Source organism: Arvicanthis niloticus, chromosome 15 (genome assembly GCF_011762505.2).
Source record: "Arvicanthis niloticus isolate mArvNil1 chromosome 15, mArvNil1.pat.X, whole genome shotgun sequence".
NCBI lineage: Eukaryota > Metazoa > Chordata > Mammalia > Rodentia > Muridae > Arvicanthis > Arvicanthis niloticus.
The window spans coordinates 14577241-14600845 of record NC_047672.1 but is presented as its reverse complement, the minus strand read 5'-3'; positions in this window follow the sequence as shown (position 1 = coordinate 14600845).

Here is a 23605-nt window from a genome sequence, read left to right as displayed (position 1 = left end):
TTTTTTCTTCTATTTACTTCTTGTTCTCTGTCTTGGTCTTCATGTCATCTTTTCTTCAAAGTACCTGAAGTTTTCACACTTAAGATAAAGAGGAAAGTGTTATTTAAAGGTGCATATGCCGTGTGTGTGTGTGTGTGTGTGTGTGTGTGTGTGTGTGTGTGTGTTGGTAGGTGGACTTCACTTAGAATGGCTGACTATCTATCTCTTTGTGGGACCCAGATACTCAATACTTATAGATAATTGTTTAAGAGTAATTACTAACATTGTTTTGATTAACTTGTAAACCTTTAGACATGCAGGGTCCAGTGTGATGGTATACCACTTACTTTTCACCGCTGTGGTAAAATATGATGACCAAAAAGAAAGTTAAGGAAGAAAAGGTTTATTTTAGCTTCAGTTCCAGAGGGGGTGGAATCCTTCCTGCTGAGGAAAACATGGTAGCAGAATGTGAGCCTAATCTGGCTGTCAGGAAACACATCACATTTCAACCACAAGGAGGGAGGGAGAAAGGCACAGAGAAAGGGAGGGAGGGAGGGAGGGAAGGAGAGAAGGAGGGAAGGAGGGAAGAAGGGAGAGAGGGAGGGAGGGAGATTGAGAATCAGGCAGGGCCAGCTTGAAAACCCTGCAGTGGTTTACCTCCTACAGCAAGGCTCCCAGTAGCCTACCCAACAGCACTCTCAGCTGGGGACTACATTTCCCGTTACATAAACCTGTAGGGGACATCGCTCATTCAAACCACCACGGCTGGCTTGACACTGGTGTAATTAATGTGGCACTGCCATGTCCAGTATGCATTCCAGGGATAGACTGAACTGGGGTGACCAGGGAATGAAGAAATGACAGACAGACAGACAGACAGACAGACAGACAGACAGACACACACACACTGGGGTCAGGTGGCCTTGTTTGTATGACAGAGAAACCTCAGTACCCTGAAATCTCAGTATGCTTATTATACACAGTTGAACAGGGAGGTGGGGTTACTGCATACTGCTGAACAAGGAGGCAGGTATAGACACTCTTCATAGGAGCAGTTTCTGTAGTGGAGCGGACTGACGGCTGTAAGTATCCATGGGAAGAAAGCTACAGTGGGCATTTTTCTGCAGCACTCTCAACATCTGCACACAGACAGGAAGAAAGCTTTGTCATCCTTCTGAGCCTCTTCTTGGTTGGGAAATGAGGTGGGTGGGACTTTGCCATTTTTCCATGGGTCTGAGGCTAGGGTCCTTGACACGGATGGCTCATGTCAACCACAGACATTTACCCAGGACTTCACACACTACAGGTTTCCTCCACTCCCCACACGGAATGATCAAATAAAGCCAATTAACACAGCCATCACCTTGCTCACCTATCGTTCTTATAAGACATTTGAAATTTGCTGTTGGTTATTCTGAAATGCACATTATAATCAACTACAGTTCTCTACTGTGTGATTGGGCTCAGAGCTCTTTGAACTTTGGTGCCTTAAGGCCAGGAACTCCCAGCAAGACCCTCTCTGTGCCCAGCTTGTGGTAGCTCCTTCTCTCTACTTGAGTTTCACATATTAGACTCCCCATTAAGTGAGATCTCTGTGTGTCACTTGCTCTTCTGTGTCTGGCTCACCTTCATTAGCATGTCCTTCATGTTCATCCACTTTGTCACGTTGACAGGATTCCCCATTTTAAAGTAAACGGAGCAGTTCGTCTCTTTACATCATGTTTCCACACTTCCTTCCTTCTCTGGACAACTAAACTTCTACATCTTTCTTGTGAATACTGTTGCACCAAATACAAGTGTGCTGCTATCCCCTCGGCATCCCGACTTCCTGTCCTTTGTTTATGTACTGAGAACAGGGATCCTGTGCTTATCCTGTGTTCAGTTTTAAGTCTATGAGAGCTCCAGTTTTCAGCATCTTCCTGGTATTTGTTAGTTTTCATCATTTGGGAAAAGACTGGAAGATACTTCACATGGACACATAGGGTGTGAGAATCTGCAAACTTGGGGTTGGAAAAACCGCCCAGATGACAGCCATGCCAGGGTCCTTTCTAGAAGTTTAGCAGAATATCAATAATAGTGTCAGAGGTCAGAGGTGGGCTCTCTCTCATGGCATGGGTCTACTGGTTGACCATTCCTTCAATCTCTGCTCCATCTTTACCCTTGCACACCTTGTTGGCAGGAGAAATTGTGGGTCTTGGGTTTTGTGGCTGGGCTGGTGTCCCAGTCCCTCCATTGGAAGTCTTTTCTGGCCACAGGAGGTGGCCATTTCAGGTTCCTTATTCCTCACTGCTAGGAGTTCTAGCCAGAGTTAGCCTCATAGATTTCCAGGAGCCTCCAGTATCCTAGGTTTCTAGCTCATCCAAGAGATGGTTCCCCCTACTATTCCAGATCTCTCTGCCCATACTCTCTCCAAAGTACAGAGTAACCATGCTACAATCCACAGACCCAAAGAAGTACCATGGACTGGGGGTGGGGGGATCAAGGGGGTGGGCTTGAATCTCACTGAGAAGGGGAAATAGAATGGACATTAGGGGTGGAAGGAGGGAGGGAACAGAGTGGGAGTGGGGCTGGGGAGGGGAGCAGGAAGGACTTGACTGATTTAACTTCTGAGGTGTGATTTCATGACAAATGGACCAACAGAGAGTCCTTAGAAACTAAGATAAAACCAAAGTGTTTGGAGCATCCTTAATACCATCTAACCACCCCCCCCTTAGTGTCCCATTGGTCACTGGGTCAGTTTCAAACTCCCAGAAGCATCTAGAGATGTGAGCAGGACACCCCACCTCCCAACCCCTGTACAGCAGAGGCAGGAGGCAGCGGGAGTCATGTGGGTTGCAGTCTTAGTGAGTGCTTCAGAGGGAGAGAGGAAGGGAGAGACTGACCTGATTCAGGAAGTGTCTGGAGAGTGAAGGGACAAGATGGTAATCAGCGCAGGGCTGGCTAATTGAGACAGCAGAGGAAGAGCAGCAGGCTGCTTTCCAGACCCAGTTTAACCAGGGAGGAAAGGAAGGTCTAATAGGAAGCCATAGAGACTTTTACAATAAGCAGATACTGGCTGGGAAGCAGGCAGACTCCATTCATTCACAGATAGCTTCATGGTGAAAGTAGATTAGATCCCTGGGCATTCTTCACACTGGGGCTGGCCACATCCAAAGGCCTCTGCTCTCTGCCTTTCTCTTGGCTCCTCTTAGGACCATTTCTGAAGGTTAAAAGGGTCTACAAGGCTAAAAGGGGATGACATAATACTGTGGTGCCAGACACATGGCTGCCTGCCACAGCTGGATGCCAACAGTGGAGGCTCAGAACTGTCCAAGGCTGCTAAGCACTTGGGGATCCACGTTCTATAAGGCGGTGGCTGCCAAATACCTGTAACTGGAACTAAGCCAGGGTCAGAGCATCTAGGGCAGATTCGCAAGAAACTTGTCCAAGCCACTTTGCAAGGAGCTATTTTTCAGGTGGAGAGGTTTAATATGTGGAAGGAAGCCATGGAAACAAAACTAATTTAGAACAGAAAAAAAAAATAGCTTGCAAGGGAGTCTAGGCTTATGATCATGGCTCAAACAAAACAATTAACTCCTGAAAGACCGGAAGTGAAGACACCCAAGGTTGCTCTTGCATGTTCCTAGCAATCTTCTCACTTGAGTGGCTTTTTCTCAAAGGTGCTCGTGTGTCTGGAGACATCATTGCTTCAGAAGTCAAAAATAACATTGTTTCTTTTTTCCTTCAATGTACACTGTATGTTGTACACGTGTGCTGCATAGACATGAGTGTGCAGAGGTACGAGCCCAGGTGAGCACAGATGCAGAGGGGCCAGCGGAGGACACTGAGTGTCTGCCTTCGTTGCTCTTCATTCTAGTGCCTTGAGATGGGGGTCTCTCACGGAATCTGGAGGTCACCATTTTGGCTAGGCTGACCAGCAAACTCTTGGGGGCTGCCTCTCTCTGGACCCCCACCCCCACCCTGTGCTATCTATGGTCACAGGTACACACAGCTAAGCCCAGCGTTTTACATGTGTGTAGGGGGATTTGAACTCCCAGATCTTCGTGTTTCACAGGAAGTACTCTTACCCACTGGACCATTTCTCTAGCCCATTAGTTTTAAAGGGAGTCTATGGCTTATGGTTTAAGGTTCATAGATTTTGGAGACTGCAAGGTAAGCCTAACTGCAACGTGCTCCCCACCAACCCCCAATCTTGTTTTTTTCTGTCATTTTCCATCTCAGATGGGTGTCTCAGGATTTCTGGCTGTGGAACCTGGTAAGCATTTACTCGTGAAGGAAGCACATAAGACCTTCTTCCTCCTTAATTCCCACAAGGATGCCCATTTGCTCTCATAGGCTTGCTTAACCATTTTACAATTCACATCATTAATCTGATGCTTTCTTTTATTCGGTTGGTTTTACTTGCACAGGTGTCACAGAGGATGTTGATGAACACACAGATGCCCCTTTGTGATGTGGTAATACAAGTAGGACCATAAGACTCAGAGCTATGGGAGTTTGTTTCTGTCTGAAAACTTTTATAGAGTCTTCAGGGATGGACTTTTATTCCTTTTATGTGCTAGAAGTATTTTTATTGTCCTTATTAGCTTGTCTACTGAGAGCAGGAGCCAATAATTGTCCAATTCTTTTCTCCCAGGTTTCAGCTGCAGTATCTATAATCTACAGTCCCTCGTTATTCCTGGCCAGACAGAATGTGGTGTTCTCACCATCCATTCCTCTAGGGCTTCTTAGCTATAAAAGAGATGCCAGGCCAATTTCTTTGCAGAAAAATTTATAGGCATCACTTTCACACATGATATACGGTGTCCATTCCTTACTGATGGGCTTGTCACACCCATTAAAATGTGTTCTACTATGTGACATTTCTGATGTGCTTCTGTTTACAAATTTAAATTTCCCAACTATATTTGAGGGAAAAAGGACACATTAAACATATACAGCAGCACAGACTTAGAAAGTGCAACACTGTCAGATAGGTGCATAATGTTTATCCATTTTCACCCATATTTTGAATTGTTTCATAGAAAAGTTCAATTGTTTTATGTCAATTCTTAATCTTGGATTTTTTAAATTATCTTTTAGCTTATGATTTTAAGATCCTTAAAGAAACATTTTCTAAATTCTGAGAGTTCAGTTTTAAGCTACCATTTGAAGAATGATTTATTTTAGTTTAACACATAGACAGCCTATTCAGTTGACCTTTAGAGGTGGATTAAGAAGAAAGTAAAAAAAAAAAAGGGGGGGTTCTCAAATGCCCATCAAAACCGCACTACTAGCCAGCACTCAGCTGCTATACCAGCAGAGGCACATGATATCTGTGAGTTTGAGGCTACCCTAGTCTATATAGCAAGTTTCAGGCCAGCCAAGGCTACAGAGTAAGATCCTGTCTCAAAAACCCCAGCCAACCAACCAGCTAACCAACCAACCAACCAACTAGCTAACCAACCAACCAGCCAGCCAGCCAACCAACTAGCCAACCAGCCAACCAACCAACCAACCAACCATACAAAATCCAAACAAACCAACCAACCAAAGCCACACCACTAAGTACAGTTGAATTGGTTTTACGTGCTTCTAGGTGATCCCTGCTTCACGGGTGGTCAGCGAGCACCTGCTCCGTGAATTCCCCTGCTTTTGGAGTAAGTTTGGAATCACTGAGCTCAGCCCTTCAAATTGACTGACAGATGTCTGTTGTACTTTCTGTGTCAGCCCCACCCTTGCCCTGTGTGCCCGTTGTTTCAGTGACCACTTAGCTGGAACACAAAACTCATTGTGGCTCTGCCCATGTCTCTCTCGTGAGACTCGACCTTTTTTTCAAAACCTTTCTCTAAAATTACTTTACTAAGTAACAAGTTTCCTTATGACATGTTCATACATATTTCGTTTGATTGATCACCCCTTCAACTCCTCTCCCTTATCTCCCTGCCTGGCTTCTGTATCCCTTTATCCTCTGGATTTCCACTTCTCTTTAGTGTCTCCTGTCTTCTATAGTCTTTCCCATCTCTTCCCTAAGCCCCTCCCACCTCTCTAAGCCCCTCCTACTCTACCCTAAGCACTATCCCCGAAGTTCTCAGTCCTTGACTCGATTTCTGCTCTTTAGTTTGTAGCATGTTGAAGGAAAAGCAGAAAAGAGCTGTCAAAAAGACTGAACGACTTGGGCCAGTTTAATTACAACATGTGCTGATATCAGAAAAGGACAGCAAACCCCTTTCTTGCTGTATGGAATTTTAAATGAAGGAACAGTGATTGCCTCTACAGAAAAAGTACATGGTAGACAAGGTAGGCTTAAAACAGCTTAGATTCTTGATGAAAAAAAAAAAAATAAAACCAACCTTTATTGGAAGTAATATTTTTCATGGTGTTATGTAATTAAGAAAGTTTTGCTGTTGTTGTTTTGATTTTTGTTTGTTTTGTTTTGACCCTTGATTACAAACACCTGAGATGGGAGAGATTCTCAGGAGTCTGTGGAGTTGACCTATCAGCAGGGGCTATGGAGACTGAAATGGTCACCCTCTGTAGCCAGGTGGGACTTCCAGTGGAGGGAGGAGGACATCAATCTACCCACAAAAGCACAAGGATAAAGATGGAGCAGAGACTGAGGGAACAGTCAACCAATGACTGGCCCAACTTGAGACCCAAGAGCCAACACCTGACACTATTAATGATACTCTGCTATGCTTTCAGACAGGAGCCTAGCAAAACTGTCTCCTGAGAGGCTTCATCTAGCAGTGGATGAAGGCAGATGCAGAGACTCATAGCCAAACATCAGGTGGTGCCTGAGGAGGCTTGTGAAAGAGTGGGCGTTAGAACTGAGTGAGTGGGAGGAGTCAAGGACACCACAAGAAGACCGACAAAGTCAACTAACTTAGGCCCATAGGGTCTCACATGTTGGGCCCCATTTCGGCCCTGGTTTGGGCCTTGTGAACAAACCCGAGCCTGGCTCGAGTTTCTTCGGCCTTGTGGGAAAGCCTAAGCCTGGCTCGAGTTTTGAGACCTGTCTCAGTCACTTCTGTATTGGGGTGACTCAGCAAGACCTGTTTGGCCCTGCTTCTGCCCCACTGTTGCTAATGCAGAGCTTTGCCATTGGCCCTGTCAGCAGCCCCATACCCTCTGCCACCCTTCCCTGCCTCCTAGGTCATCTCACCCCACCAAAAAATCCCCCTCCCTATGCTCTGAGTTTATATAAGCAAGAGGCTGGTGAAATAAAGTTGAGTTCCTGCTTCAACAAGACTCCCGGCTCAACTCCGGAGAGACCCGAAGGATGGGGAACGCTCACTTCTCACCTGGACCTGTTGGCAAGGAGCCGACACTCACAGAGACTGAACCACCAAAGAGCACACAGGGGCTGGGCCTAGGCCTCCTACACATTTGTAGCAGGTGTGCAGCTTGGTCTTCATGTGGGTCCCCTAACAACTGGGGTGGGGCCTGTCTCTGAGTCTGTTGCCTGCCATTTGATCCCCTTCCTATAACCGGACTAACTTGTTGGGCCTCACTGGGCGAGGATACATAGGCCTACTCAAGAATCTGGTGGTACCCAAGAGGGCCTTCTGCTTCTCAGAGGAGAAGGGGTGGAGGTAAGGGGTGGAGGGAGGGATTTGTAAGGGTGGAACTGGGAGAGAGTAGGGCTGGGGAGGTGGGCCATCAGGATGCATAGTCAGAGTTCCTTTATATTTACATCCATATTTAAACCTCTGACTTTGTCTAAGATTGAAATTCTTTTAGAATTAATTTTCCCTACAACTTGCTTTCATTTCCATTTTCTCTTAGAATTAACAGCCAATTTTTAAGTTGAATTCTTCTTTTGGTACTTGGCTGTATGTCACTATGCCAACATGTCTGAGACATCAGCTTAAAAAGAAGAAGGGTTTTTGTTTGTTTGGTTTTGTTTTGGTTTTTTTGGTTTTTTTTGGCGGTGGGGGGTTGCGGGGAGTCACAGAGTTTTAGTTTACTTCTGTGGTGTTTGGTGCGCTGGGTAGTCTTTATGTCAACTTGACATGAGTTACAGTCATTTGGGAAGATGGAACTTCAGTTTAGAAAATGCCCCCAGCGGATTGGCTCAGGGGATCTCACGCCTTCCTCTGACCTCCACATGCATCTTCACCCGTCTGGCACAATGGCATACACTCAGGCACAATACACATAATTATTTATATACATAATTAATAATAAATACATCTTTAAAAATTAAATATTAGCCACACTCTCATCTATTCTCAGTGCAGGAGGGTCACATGGCAATACGTTTGCTCTAAAAGCTTGCACAGGCACATAATTAAAGACTTATCAATTCCTGGGTAAGCTGGAGTTCCAGCAGGGTTTCTCTTAGTTTTGTTCAAACCCGTGTTCTGTGGCGTTTGCGTTGTCAGATCGAGTGAAGCTAAAGGCTCAGCTTTCTTTTTCTTTATACCTTGACTTGACCCATTGGAGTATTTCTCTGTAATTATCTAGTTTCTTTTAAGGAATGAGGGGAGGCAATGCAGAAGCCTCCTGCTTGCTCTGGAGGCCACGAGTATCAGATGGCGCCTAGAGATCCTTCCCTTCCCTGCACAGCCCACGTGCTGACTGCCCACACAGCTATCACAACTGCTCAGGCTAGAAGGGCCCTAGCAGAGGCCAGAGCTCCCTGTCTACAGCAGCATACAGAACAGTCTCATTAATTTTAATTTTCTTATTCTTGGTGACAGAACTATATGGTCTTTGAACTGTATCTTCTAGAGTGTGTGCATATTATAGGTAACCATATTCATATACACTCACATATGTATATACATGTAAGTAGACATGTATATAGATGTGTGTATACATGCTCTTGCTTTCTCTCTCTTTGTGTGTGTATTTGCTGCTTCTAGACATAGATATAGAGAGTACAGTTGTTGAAAAAGATTTTTTAAGAAATCAAAGTCAGGCCTGTCATATACAGAGACACATACTAGCAGACTCCATTTCACAAATACAAGAATCAGCACAACTCACTGGCTGGTGGTGTCTGGGTAACAGGATGACTAGGCGTACAGAGTGGATTTCACAGTCACACCTGTCTATTTCTTTGATTGATAATTGGCTCTCTGTTCTAGTGGGAGCAATAGTTTTTTTATCAAGTGATTTTTTTCCTATAATGATACACAAACCAGACGCACCCCTGGGAAGTAAGAGACACCAGAGAATAAATAACACAAAGAGACAGCCAGATTTCTTGTCATTTTATCTTATCTTAAAGAGACACTAGGTTCTTGGTCAGGTCCCTACCACCCCTGAGAGGCCACACTGTTGGGCTATATCATTAAAGTCTGCCTTCCAAGCAAAATCATAATGAATGCCTGGTATCAGTACCTAATGCAGAAACAAAATACACACACACACACAGAGAGAGAGAGAGAGAGAGAGAGAGAGAGAGAGAGAGAGAGAGAGAGAGAGAGAGAGAAGAAACACTAGATAGAGCCAGTGAGACAGAGGGTGGTATTGTGGCCCAAGACTCTTTTCAGAACCTGGCAGAAGCTTTCCTGGACATGAGGTTCACATACATGTATGACATTTGAACCAGCTGTGCAGACTGGGTGAGACTGAATGACCCCCAGGGCATCTTGACCAAACTTCCAAGTTACTTTTGTTTGTTTTTTTCCTCTTTTTTTTTTTTTTTTAATGATATTTTAAATTTCCCATGGCTGTGTAGCTGTTTCCTCTGAACCTTTTAATCCAGCAGGGAAGCTCAGGAAATAAACAACAGTAAATGTTTCAGGAAGTTCCTGAACTTGACCAAATTCACTAGGCTCCTCCTCCAGGCACAGGTGATCCAGAAAGACTGCCTAGAGACACTCTCAGACCAGCCAACCTGCCTGGAAGAAACAGAGACAAGCTGAACTGACTGGAGATGCTCAGACCAACTGAATGGGAAGGAACACTCTCCATGCCTTTGAGCTGCTTATAGGCTGTTCTGAGTGTTCCAGGTTCCCAGCTTTGGTGAGTTGTCACCTGTGTTGGTGTGAGCTTTGCCAATATAGCTGCTTTTTGAGTCATTTTTGCACCTGTAAGCAACTCTTCAACCATATTCTTAGAAGTAACCCCAATAAAATGCATTGGTTCACCCATTGGACTTTAGTGGTATCTTTACCTTAGTTTGTTATTTTCCTGTCTATAGTGAGTAGACATCTATTACCCTCTTCCAAGGAATGGTGTGCTACCCATGACTATGCAAACAGACAAAAACCATCTCAAGTCACTCACCAGATTGCTTCATTGCATTCTTCAGAACAGTGATTTCCAACCTGGACTGGGGTAAAAACCTGTTGTAGGAAGTCTACCAACATGTAAGTATATTGGTTGTTGTCAAACAAATAAATATTAGTCCTCACATTGAATGAATCAACATTTAATAAGGATTTTTAAATCCTGATGCATAAATTACTATACAGAAATATTCAATTCATACTTTCGTTAATCATTATGCATTGAGACACTTCATTGATTGGATTTGGCAAGTTTGGGGTATCCTGTGAACTTTACTTTTGCATGGAGGCCATCACAGACAAACTGAGAGACCTTCACTGGGGTGGGGCTCTCATAAATCAACCTCTGTTTCTTTCACTGTTTTAATGAAGGCAAGGACAGAAACTTAATTTGTATTTTTTAAGAGTCGTTCTTGTAAAAAGGTTTTTGAGGGAAAAAATTTCATAGGAATGCAGGTGGGTTTCTGGAGAGAAAAGACGGCCATTACACTTAGTCTTTAGGGCTGATGATTTGTGGACATTTCAATCCCATGTTCCTGCCTTTTCTTGGGCAGGGCTGTAAATTGAAATCGTGGTCCCTTAGCTCTGTAGATCGGTGGTTCGTAACTTGTGGGTTGCAACCTCTTCAGAGAGTTGAACGACTCTATCACAGGGGTCACACGTCAGATATCCTGTATATCAGGTATTCATAACAGCAACAAAATTACAGCTATGGAGTGGCACTGTGAGAGCAAAACTTGAAAGCAGCATTGTAACAATAACAAAAATTCATGGTCAGCAAAGGCCACCAATTTGTTAAATATAGTCATAATAAAAATATTAAGTCCCTCCAGGGGCAGGGTGACCAAAAATGAAAAGGCATGCAAGGACGTGCCCACCCAGACAAGTCCAAACAAACCCAAGTGAGCAGTGGGCTATCTGGTGTTTACTTTTCTCTCCCCCTTTCTGAGAAGTCCTAGGTTTCATGGTCAAAATAACTAGTCATCCTGCCAGCTCACACATAGCCACTTCTGCAAGTTGCTGATGTTTGAAATACCCAATCATATGTAACCGTGACAAATTTTCCCGCTCTCCCCAACCCCTACCCATAAATATCCCAAGTTTCCTGGGTTCTGGGTCGGATCCTCTATCTCCTGCGTGAGATATGTTCCGACCCGAGGGCCCTCGACATTAAACCTCCTCTGCAATTGTATCAAGAAGGTCTCTCATGTGTCCTTGGGGGTGTGCAGGTCCGGACTTGAGTGAGGGTCCCCTTGCGGGGGTCTTTCAGCACCAAATATGATTTTATGGTTGGGGTCACCACAGCTTGAGAAACTGTATATGAGGGTTGCAGCATTAGAGAGGTTGAGAGCCGCTGCCTTAGATTCAATCCAGATAGAAAATAGAAAACGAGGTTCTGTGATTAGGTTAACAGGAGGATAAGAATGTCAGGGTCATCTTGATTTGCATTTCCCTGATGACTAAGGATGTCAAGCATTTCTAGAAGTAAGTGCGTCTTGGCTAAAATTCCTCTGTTGAGGATTCTTTCTTTATCTCTGGACCCCATCTTTAAATTAGGTTATTTGAGTTGTTGGTATCTAACTTTTTGAGTTCATTATGTATTTTGGATATTAGCCCTCTGTCAGATGTAGGACTGGTAAAGATACTTTCCCAATGTGTAGGCTGACTTTTTGTCCTGTTGTCTAGTGTCTTTTGCCTTACAGAAGCTTTGCAGTTTTATGAAGTTCTATTTATCAATTGTTGATCTTAGAGCCTGAACCATTAGTACTCTGCTCAGGAAACTGTCTCCTGTACCAACAGAAAGCTATGCCCCACTTTCTGTTCAATTAGATTTAGTATATCTGGCTTAAGTTGAGTTCTTTGATCTGCTTGGGCTTGAGTTTTATACAGAATGATAGATATTGATCTATTTACATTCCTCTAAATGCAGACATCCAGTTAGACCAGCACCATTTGTTGAAAATGCTTTCTTTTTTTCCCATTATATGGTTTTTCCTTCTTTGTCAAAAATCAAGTGTCCATAGGTTTGTGGGTTTATACCTGGGCCCTTGATTCTATTTATCAACCTATCTGTTCCTCTACCAATCGAATGCAGTTTTTATTACCATTGCTCTGTAGTAAACCTTGAGGTCAAGGATGGTGATACTTCTGGAAGTTCTTTGTTTGTTCAGGATTGTTTTAGCTTTTTTTGTTCTTTTAAGGTCTTCTCATCCTACATCCACCAGAATGGCTAAGATGAAAAATTCAAGCGACAGCTCACGCTGGTGAGGACATGTTCCAGGGGGAGCACTCCTTCATTGCTGGTGGGAGTGCAAACTTGTACTAGTTTGGAAATTAATTTGTCAGTTTCTCAGAAAACTGGGAATAGTTTTACCCAGGACCCAGCTATACCACGCCTGTGCATATACCCCAAAGATGCCCCATTATACCACAGAGACGCTTGCTTAGCTACGTTCATAGCAGTTTTATTTGTAATAGCCAGAAACTGGAAACAACCTAGATGTCCTTCAGCTAAAAAATGAATAAAGAAAACGTGGTACATCTACACAGTGGAATTCTATCCCGCTATTAAAAACAAAGACATCATGAATTTTGCAGGCAAACAAATAGAACTTGAGGATATTATCCTGATTGAGGTAACCCAGATCCAAAAGGACATGCTCGAAAAGAGCTGAGCATAACTGTCCTCTGAGAGGCTCCACCCAGCAACTGACTGAAACAGAGGTAGAGACCCACAGCCAAATATATAGGATGGAGCTTGGGAACTCTTATAGGAAGAGTTAGGGGAAGGATAGAGGGCCCTGAGAGAGATAGGATTGCCACAGGAAGACTAACAGAGTCAACTGGCCTGGGCCCTTAGGAGCACTCAGAGACTGATCCACTAACCAAAGAACATACAAGGGCTGGACCTATGCATCCCCTGCACTATGTAGCAGATGTGCAGCTTGGTCTTCATGTAGGCCCCAAACAATTGGAGCAGGGGCTATCACAAAAGCTGTGGCCTGTCTGGAATATGTTCCCCTAACTGGATTACCTTGTCTGGCCTCAGTGGGAGAGGATGTGCCTAGCCCTGCAGAGACTTGATGTGCCAGCATGGGGGATATAGGGAAGGGGGCTCCACTCTCTCAGAGGAGAAGGGGAGGGTGATGGGAAGAGAGACTGTGTATTGGGGGGGGGCAGGAGCAGGGGCAGAGATTGAGACGTAAAGTGAGTTAAAAAAACAAACAGTAGAATGAGGCTTTCTTTAACGACCCAGCAAAATGTCTCTGTCTCTCCTTAAGGAATAGAACTAATTTGAAATTGAGGCTTTAAGGAACTGGAATGGAAAACAGAAATGATCAGAAAAAACTCATCAGCAATGACACCTTGAAAAGATTCGGGAAATTAATTGTGCCAAATAAATCGTAAGAGAGCACTACTAATCTTCGAACGTCTATGCTTTATCCCCCGGTGGAAATGAAAACCCTCAGGGGACATCTGCAGATAATAACACTTCCCAATAGTCTTGCGTTGACAGTTTGTTTTCACAGCTCTTCTAGGGAGTTATGTACTGCTCTTTGTAATTTACTCTTGGACCTTAAAAGGCCTTCCCTGGCCTGTTATCCTAAGCTGCCTTGTAGCTTGGATTCATTTCCTCAGCTCTTTCTACAGCCAGGCACCCATTTGTGACCACCCTGGAAGATGTCCTCTCTGAAGTTCTGCCAGGCTTTCTCTATAATAAATCCTCTAGGACGTGCTTCCTGAATTATTCAAGTTTGAGGTGAATTCAGATGAATTCTAAACTTCTGTGATGTAAGGGGTGGGGGCAGAGAGGACCTTTTCTCATAACCTTAATTAATCATGATGTATCCAGAAGGGGAAAAAAGGCTTAATATTTGGAGAAGGTTGAAATCCAAGAAAGCATATTTGAATTGTGGACAATTAGTTCAAATTAAACTGAGAAGATTTAACACTTAAATGATTAAACATTTAAGTGTATGCATTTAGTATATTAATGTGTGCATTTAGTATACTAAAGTATGCTTCATTAGTATCTGAACTAATGAAGCGGTTGATTGTCATGCAAAGGTTGTTTTTTTTTTTTTCTTAAACTATTAGGAATTTTAATTTGCCTACCAGTTTTATGATGTACTTGGCTTGCTTTATCTATGTAAATTATTCACATTTTAATTTGGGCCATATGATTTTATAGGCCTAATTTATCTCCTTCATTTCTATATTAATAGGATATTTTCATTAAGTATATAATTTAATCCAACTAGAAGTCTATAAGAAAAGAAAAGCATGCTTGCATTTGTTTAATCTTTGAAATCTAAATGCAGAAGTTGCCTTTGATTTCTTCTTTGTGCATGAGAGAGATGATGTGGCTGGGGGGAGGGGTTGCCTTTCTTCTTTAATAGAATATAGATTCACAGAAACCTACGGGGTGGATTGCTGTCTTCTCCCAACCTAAGGATTGCATGTAACTATAGAGTAATATCAATGCCAGTAACTAGACATTTGTGCAGTCCACAGAGCTCTTTCTGATGTCATTAGTTATGTGTGTGTGTATTGTGCATGTGTACATATTTGTGTACATGTAATGTGTAATTTGACTCCACATAACCACCACTACAAATCAAGGTTCTTGGCTGATTGTCATGACAAGGCACATTGATGGTCTACTTCCCAACACCTGTGCTGTAACCCTAGCTCTGGGGGTCGTTCATCTCCCCCCACACACACACACACTATAATTATGTTGTCCCATAAAGGCTATATGGGTGGAATCATGAGTGCATCATTCTGAGAATGGAGTGCTTGATTCCTTCTCCTAAATTTTATTCTAGTTGTTGCATGTAACAATGGCTTATTTCTTTTAACATTGACTGGGAGTTGTGATGTTGCTGGTGTCTGTCAGGTAAGCTGTAGTGTAGGTATGTAGCATACAGTTTACTTGACAATTCACCCATTCTGGACATTTGGTTAGTTTACAGGTTTGTAAATATTATGAAAAAGGATGCTTTGCATTCACACACAAGGTTCTGGGTGAAAACGAACTCTGCGTTTGCTGTGATACACTCACAAGGATTCTTTCTGAATTGTATGGTCTATTACTTACTCTTCTCACTGCTCTGACCCAAACCTGACTTAAGGGAATGGGGTTTATTTTGTAGCTCTCAGCACTGGAATCAGGAGCTTGAGGCTATTTGCTCACACCTAGGTAAATCATGAAGCAGAGACAGGATGGGAACATGGACTGAACTAGAAACATCAATGCCTGCCCCACTAATCCTTCCCACAAATCCCCTCTTAAAAGGTTCCACAAGCTCCCAAGCCGCAGCACCAGGCAGGGACCAAACGTTCAAACAACATTCAAAGCACAATGTATGGTAGGTCTAGTTTAAGTCTTGAAAGGACAACTGTTGACCTTCGTTGACCTATACAGATCTGCCTGCAAAAACCTGGAATTTGGGGACCTGAAAGAATGGGTGGCTAAAGTCTAATGCTGTAGACAAACCTTACTTCTGTTTCAATGTACTTTTATACATAAACGTAACAAAGAAAGAAATGATTCAAGGAAGGAAAAACATGATTAGAAAAACATGTAAGTAAATGCCAGTAAGTACATACTAAATATTAACAGAGCAGCCCTTTCCCAGAACTTTCTCAGGACAGATCAATTTAGGCACCGTTACCGGGCACATACTATAGATTATATCTGGGAAAGCACAAAATCAAGGTGGAATCACGGTATGTGGAGAACAGTGCCCAGCACATCCTTTTACCAGATTAAGTCTGTAAGCCGTGTTCTGTCATCCAACAATAATAAACATGTTGTATAAATTGAAATAAAATGCTTGTCGCAGGAGGCACAAAATCATGTCCAAAAACAATCCAGAAAACAAAATATATTATAAATAAAAAGGTCCTTCGCCTTTTTTCTAGAAGCTCTCTTACAATTCCCCAAGACAGTGTTCAACATGTCGGCCCTCTGGCCGTGTTCCAACAGGCAATAACGAAACTGTTCTCCAGAGTGGCACCAGAACTTTGTAGCCTCACCAGCCATAGCCACCAGTCTATGACTTTGATAAAACAGCCATAGACTCAAATGGAAAATACAGAACCCCTATGGCGTAGCTAAGGCAGGTCTAAAATGGAGTTGTTGGCTACAGGTGTTCACATTAAAACATCACAGAGCAGAGTGTGGTGGCTCAGCCTATGGCCTTGTAGTTATACTTACATATGTTCCTTCTATTCCTGGTTTCATTGGGATATTGACTGGGGACGCTAACTTTCTTCAACAGTTTAAATGTCCTTAATCCCAATTGGGATTAATCAGGAGACTGAGTCAGGAAGATTGGCATTAGTTCAAGTTTAAGAACTGGAAAAATCAATCCCAAACTACACAGAAGCAGGGAAGACCCCCTGAACAGCAAACATGATTCTGGGCAGAAAGAGCAATGCTGGAGATATCATAGTATCTGCCTTCAAAGTATCCTTTAGAGCTACAGTAACAGAAGCATCATTGTAGTGTCGTAGAAACAGAGCAATGGATAGAATGGAGGATCCAGAGAGCAATCCACAGTGCTACGGCCACTTAAGTTTTGATGAAGTATTCAAAAGATGTACCAGAGTCGGGCAGGGAGTCTCTTAGGAAGTGGTGATGGAGAAACTGGGTATCTGTATCACAAGGGTGATGCTAGACCTGAATCTCTCACCCTGCAAAAAATGAATCAAGATATCAACATAAGGCCTGGTCCTTTGACAGAGCTAATGGAGAACATAAGAAAACTACTTCAAGATACAGGTGAAGGGCTGCATAGGAAGGACTTTCTGAAAATAGTACAAGAAACACTCCCATTAAGTGACAAAGGGTTTACATAAAAAGAACAATAAAATCCCAAACTTCTGCACAGCAAAATAATCACCAGAGATAGTCCACAGAATGGAGAAAAAAAAATTATAACTACATCTAAGACAGGTTAATATTTACAATATGTAAGAACTGTATAAATTAAATGTACATGCACAAAACCCTCTCTCTGGTCAATAGTCTAATGAACGGATAGTTTTCAACGGAAGAAAGACAAATGGCTAGTACACACTTGGAAAAGAATTTGGCAGTCTTGACTGTCAGGGAAATGCAAATTAAAATCGAATTGAGATTACACCTCTCCCCTATCAGAATGACATTGTGAAGAAAGTGAGAGCAACTGCTCTTAACGATGGAAGAGGACCTTGCCTGTGGCATCAAGTTGGAGGCACCTGAAAATAGAATTCCTCTGTGACCTCGCTTGAGTACCTCAAAGGACTGTAAGTCTTACCACAGACCCTTGTACATCGACGGTCTGAATTGCTGCGCTAGTCACAGAAGCTGGAGAATACAGGCCCAAAGCCACAGAGCAGAGTGATCATGACTGGAGACAGTCGAAGACAAGAGCCAACACAAATCTTTCTTCCTTTAAACTATTTTCCTCAGGGCAACAGAAAGTTGATCAACACAGGATTTAGTCCTCAGAGTGGCTCAATGTTGTGGCTCCAGCCCTTGGTGCCACTGATGGGAAAGAAAGATGGGAGGGCCAGGCTGTCTGACCGAAACAGCAGTTCAAGATGCCGCCTAAGTCGGGTTTTATGCCTGGGACTCCCCCGCCCCCATTCTGCCTTTGCTTCAGTTCTGGTCACAACCCCAACCTACATGGCATCATGGCACTTACATGGCACCACTTTCAGAGGCTCTTGTCAGCCTAGCCAGGAACCTTGTGCCCTTCATATTGGCTCCTTCTTAGTCCCTCTGAGCCACCACAGAGCCCAGCATCAAGTATTACCCAGAGGAGACCTACACTGCCCATGACATTTTGAATCTACAGTCTTTTTTATAAGATGTCTTGACGAAAATGTACACCTTATTTGGCAGCCTGTCCTTTCCTCATGGCATTAACTGAACAAGTGAGTTATTCACTGGCCCAAGGCCCAGCTTGGCTGTCAGGTATGTGAAAGCTACAAACAGAAAATAATTCATTTTCCTCTCTAGGGAACAGAGAAAATGTTCCCTTCTTCCTCTGGATAAAAGTTACCAACCTCACAGCTGCTGGAGCTTAGAAAACCTGCTTACAGGGTAAAGGGCGCATCCTGCCTCTTTGTTTGTGGGACACCGGGAAGGTGTTAGGGTCTTTGTTGTGCAACTTGGGTCTTGTGCCTCATGTGGATTTCACAATGCTTACAAGACAGAAATGAAAGTTATGATCATGGTAGGTTTAACTACAGCAAGAGTGCAGATACAGTGCAGGTAACCTGTCAGCAACAGGGTTCTTTAGATAAATCTAAGAATGGAGACTTCAGGGACTTACCTGGAGAAGGTCCCAGAATGAGATACACACGCATGATAAAACCCTGTGGACAGTGCATGGCTGCATTTACATGAAGCAAATGAAAATAAAAGGGGAAGAATGCCATCTTGAATATTTTCTTATTCCAAACATTAGGGACAAATGAACACTTGCAGCCCCGTCCCATGCAGGGGATGCAGGCTCTGTTCCTTTACAGTTTCTGCTTTGGAAGTTCTGAGAATTTTAAAATCAGCAATCACTATCCCAGCCCTGCTTGCTTTGTGTAGACCCGGGTGAGCTGGCTCTAGCACCAATGGTTTTCCACACAGGGCATGACACTGTTTGGAAACAGATGTCAGGAGCTGTTGACAGACGACATGGGAGGTGACTGACAGACAGATGGATGTGTTGCAACTATCTTAGAACAACATGCGTTTTAGGTATGGATGCACTGCTCATGGGCGAAGGCGGGGCAGAAGCCATGCCACAGGTGATGAGGCGAGCAGATGTGGTTTGATGCTGACTGAGAAAACACTGCCTCTCTTGTCCATGATGCATTGTCTGCGTCAGTGTTTTTTGGGGGAATTTTCTCATAATCACTTTGGTGCATAATATAACTGTGACCAGTGTGGATCATGTTTTATTTTCCACTCCTGTCTCCCTTCCCATGCTGCCATTGACATCCTGACATAAGAAAGAACCTTTGCTCTCTTTATTTTCTACGTATGGGACTTAACTGTGTTGAAGTAACACCGGGTTGGTGGCCTTCCTCTGTGTATTTCTGTTATATTGGATCTTTCTAGGACTCCATAGCTAATCCACTTCTCTTCCTATGTTACTCGTTCCCTGCATGATCACCTCTACCCTGGATGTGTCTCTTGAGGGTACCTGAACTTCCGAATGCCAAACACATACCTACTGCATGCACCAGCCACCGTGCTATGCTGAGAAATCGAAGGATCCAGCTCCTCCCCACCACCCCCATCCATCTCTGCTGACATTCCGTGGGCATGTGAAAGTTCATCCCCAAGCAACCTTGTTACCCTTCCCTGCAAACATTCCTCTTCTTTGCTCATTCAGCTATCCACATATAGACACGATTCTTTTCTCCCTCTGTCAGAGTCCCATAGGCAGCATGCTGATTCCCCTAGAAATATAGATTTGTATGGCAGTGATCATGAGTTTGAAACAAGACCTGCTTGAGTCTGAACCTTGGTTCTGAATGTTTATCACCCATGCAACTCTGCTGTATTTTCTCATCTTAAGAACAGAAAGATGGCTGAAGAGAGCTCGGCAGTTAAGAGTACTTGTTGCTCTTAAAGAAGACTCAAGTTTTGTTTCCAGGACCCATATGTTGGCTCATCACTGTATGCCACTCCAGTTCCAGGAGATCTGACAACCTCTTCTGGCTTCTGGAGATACCAGGCATGCTGGTGGTGCACAGACATACATGGATGCAAAATGCCCATACACACAGGATGAAATAAGCTGTTTAGAATAACAGCAAAAAAGAATAAGAGTAATAATTGTATTATTATTATTATTGTATTTGACACAAAGGGCCCCTTCAGTATTTGGGTGACTTAAGTGAGTTAGAGGTCTTAGAACACAGGAAATAATAAAATAACTCACATTTGCATCTTTTGCACCCTCAGGTGGCTTCTGCTTCCTTTTTGGCCTTTGTCACCTTCCAGTTTTCTCTATCACATGACCTGCAGCTTCTTCCTCTTTCTTCCCAGAATTACTTCTTTAAATGTAATGTGACCATTTGTTTCACTATATCCTTCAAGGGCTCCACAGCAGCACCAAATACAGTTGTCTGCGTGATCTCCAAGACTCTCGAGGCCCTGACCTTTGCTCATGACTCTGTTTTCACTTTCTTCTTCCTTGTGTGCTCTGCAGTGTGAAAATCTTTGCATTTCTTATCCCCCCAGGTCCCCCTGAAAGCCTTCAGCTCATTCTTCAAGCCTCGCCTTTAAAGTCCCATTTTCTATGAGCCTTCCACAACCTTCTGTGAGGGAGTCAGGAGCCCATCAGCCCTGCCAATAGTTGGACTCACCTCTGTCAAAGGTCTAACCGCTCTGCCTGGAGGATTTGCCTTAGAGCTTATTTTAATGGTAAATATGAATATGTTTAAAACTGACCCATCAATCACATTGTCCTTGACTTTAATGCAATGCCGGAGCTGTGAAAGATGCATAATTTTTTATGGTTCTGTCTGTTCTATGAGTCTGTCGGTGCTCAGGAGAATGTGTCCTCGCATCCCTAGCCTCTGCTTCAGAGCCTCGAGGGCACTGGGCGTTCCATACCAGCTTGCAGAGTAGTGACTTGTCGTCCTACATGTCATCAGGAGAGCATCAGTGAATGTCATGGTTCCCAAGACTAAACCACCGAACCATACTGACACATTTTATCCTTGCCACACTAATGTGACTTGTCTTTGTAGATCCACACAGGCAAGAAGGGTCCGGGGTACTTGTAGAAGACTTGAATTTAGAGGGTGGGTAGGAGATCATCTGAATAATAATAAAGGCAGGGTCACCTGAGTGTTTCTTGGATGCCAGGGAAGGTGGTGTGTGTGTGTGTTTGTGTGTGTGTGTGTGTGTATGTAATTTTCATGTTTCTGGTGGCAGACCTGGGGCTTCTGTTATATACCCATTTTATATCTGGTAGAGTTGAGGTTTGCCTTCAGATGCAGGGTGTGCCTTTAGCAAAGGCAGTGTTCTTTATTCAAAGTCTGAGGGCTCCCACCGTATTTGCCCTCCAGTGGCACCAACAGTCTGTCTAGAGGAGAGTGCAGGAAGCTTTGGGAGGCAGTTCCTCTCCCCTTGTGTCTGGAAGATGAGACTGAACTGAACTGAGGAGTGTAGAATGGCTAAAAACCAGCTGTTGGGGAGAACAGTGCTGTTCTGGTGCTTTGTGTCAGTAGTCTGTGTTCTTGCCTTGTTCTCTGTCCTTTTCCAACAGGAGACTTGCCCTGTGCTTGACATCTCAGAGGAGATGCTGGAGCAGAGCAGAAAGCCTTGCTTCTGTTCTCAAAAGCCTTAAGTCTCAGAGAAGGGAGACAATTCAGGGCATGCATCATATATCTTGGGCAGAACATAAAAGGCATTTTCTTCCCTCCAGAAGATGCTTCTCTGTCTGAAGTGGTTAGACCCAGGGGAGACTGTGGGTTCCTGAAGCAAGTGCCCAGCACCTGTCCTCCTGGCAAGGTGTTGGGAAAAGGGTGCCTGGGATCTCGAGTTTCAGGGATAGCCCAGGAGGAGCAAAGAGACTAAGTTCTAAGATGCCAGGCTGTGAAATAGAACTTGATCATCAGAAGGTTCCCTAAGGTTTTAATACCCCCAATCTTTCTGAATATTGAGATGGAAGATGTAAAAAAAAGGACCAAGGTTTTATTTAAAGATGTGTGTGTGTGTGTGTGTGTGTGTGTGTGTGTGTGTGTGTGTGTGCTGGGGTACACCTGAGGGTGGCTGAGGAGGTTAGAAGAGGGCAGTGGATCCCCTGGAATGGGAGTTATAGGCCATGAGCTTCCTGACCTGTGTACTGGGAACTGAACTCCAGTGCTCTGAAAAATTAACTTCTGAGCCATTTCTCCAGCAGCCTCAGGACCAAGGTTTGTGCAGCTCCGATGGGCCCTTAAAAATAAAGCAAGCATTTATGTCACCCCAAGTAATTATAGCAGTCTGCACCTATGCCTTGTTAGAAACACTCCAGATGACCTCTGTGCTATCTGCTCATCTATCTTACAGGCCCGGTGTGGGGCATGCTTGGATGCTTTGTGTGGGGTCTTGATCTAGAAGACGTGCTACCAGTCTACAGGGCCAGTGAGTTCCAGGCACTGGGTTTAGGGGTCAGCAATCAGTTCTAGAGCTGGTGGGCTCCTTGTATAAACTAGTAGGCCTATAGGGCCAAACATCTATGACTTCCCCTATAATGAACTTCAGAAGTAGTCCTTAAAAAACAACAGATAATTAGGCAAGAGATGTGTGTGGCAAACTGTGGGAAAGCACTGGAAAGGAAGGGGGTCTGGACAGGAGACTTAGAATTGGCTTAGGGCTTCTAGAAGCTGGTTTGGTGGTCCTGGTGCTAGGAGGTCTTGGCAGAGATGTGTCCCCTCTTTCCATAGTGATGTGCAGTGCCAGATGGAGCCTTCTAGGCTCTTTTTGCAGATGCCCAGAGCCGGGTAGGAAAAAGAAATTTGAAGGAAGCATTTAGAACAGCCTGTGCCTGACTCAAACTCACTCTTTTGAAACGTTCTCTTTGGGAGCAATGAAACCTATGCCTTTTCCTCTACAGGAGCAGGTTTAAACAAGCTGCCAAGACTCACTTGGGGCTGGCATCTCATCCCTGGCTCAGGTGGATTGTAGACTCTCAATGACTTTCAGTGTCATCTGATTCTCTTCCTTACTCAATGGTGTGCTGAGGGCCCAAGGGAGTAAAATGAGTAGGCGCCTTCCATTTGTTAGGGACAGTTGTGGTCCCCACTTGAAGCTCCTCCCACTAGGTTCTCAGCATCTGCATGTGTAATTGAAGTAATTTAAAGAAGGTTTTGTAGATTTAAAGAAGTGATTTGTAGAGGTGTGGGCAGAAATAGGTAACCCACAGGGAAAGGAGAGTCAACAGCAGGAAGCCATCAACTTCCCCCGGCCTGCAGCAGTGAGGGGGACAGCTAGTCTTAAATGAATCCCCTGAGGCCAGAGTTATCAGAGACACTACCGGACCCTTAGATGTGCAGGAGCTTAGTTACAGCCAGAGCTCTGACACCAAAACCGGAAGGAAATGGATCTGGAGGTGCAGCATGCTGAGGGTGTTAGAAGCTCGGGCTTCGTGCTTTCTCATTTAATATTCTCCCTGTGTCATCTCTCCCCGGTCTCTGGGTACAGGGTAGCTGGGTTGAATGTAATGTTCTGTGTCAAATGAAGGAGACAAAGCGAGCTCTCCCGGTTAGGAACTGAGATTTGTTAGCCTTTCTTGCTGGTACTTCCCTTCCCTGTGATGGATGAATCCATAGTTAACTGCCTAGGGTTTTAAATCCATACATTTAAATTCCATTTCCTCTGAGCACCTAAATAGTTCCTTAGAGGCTAAAGG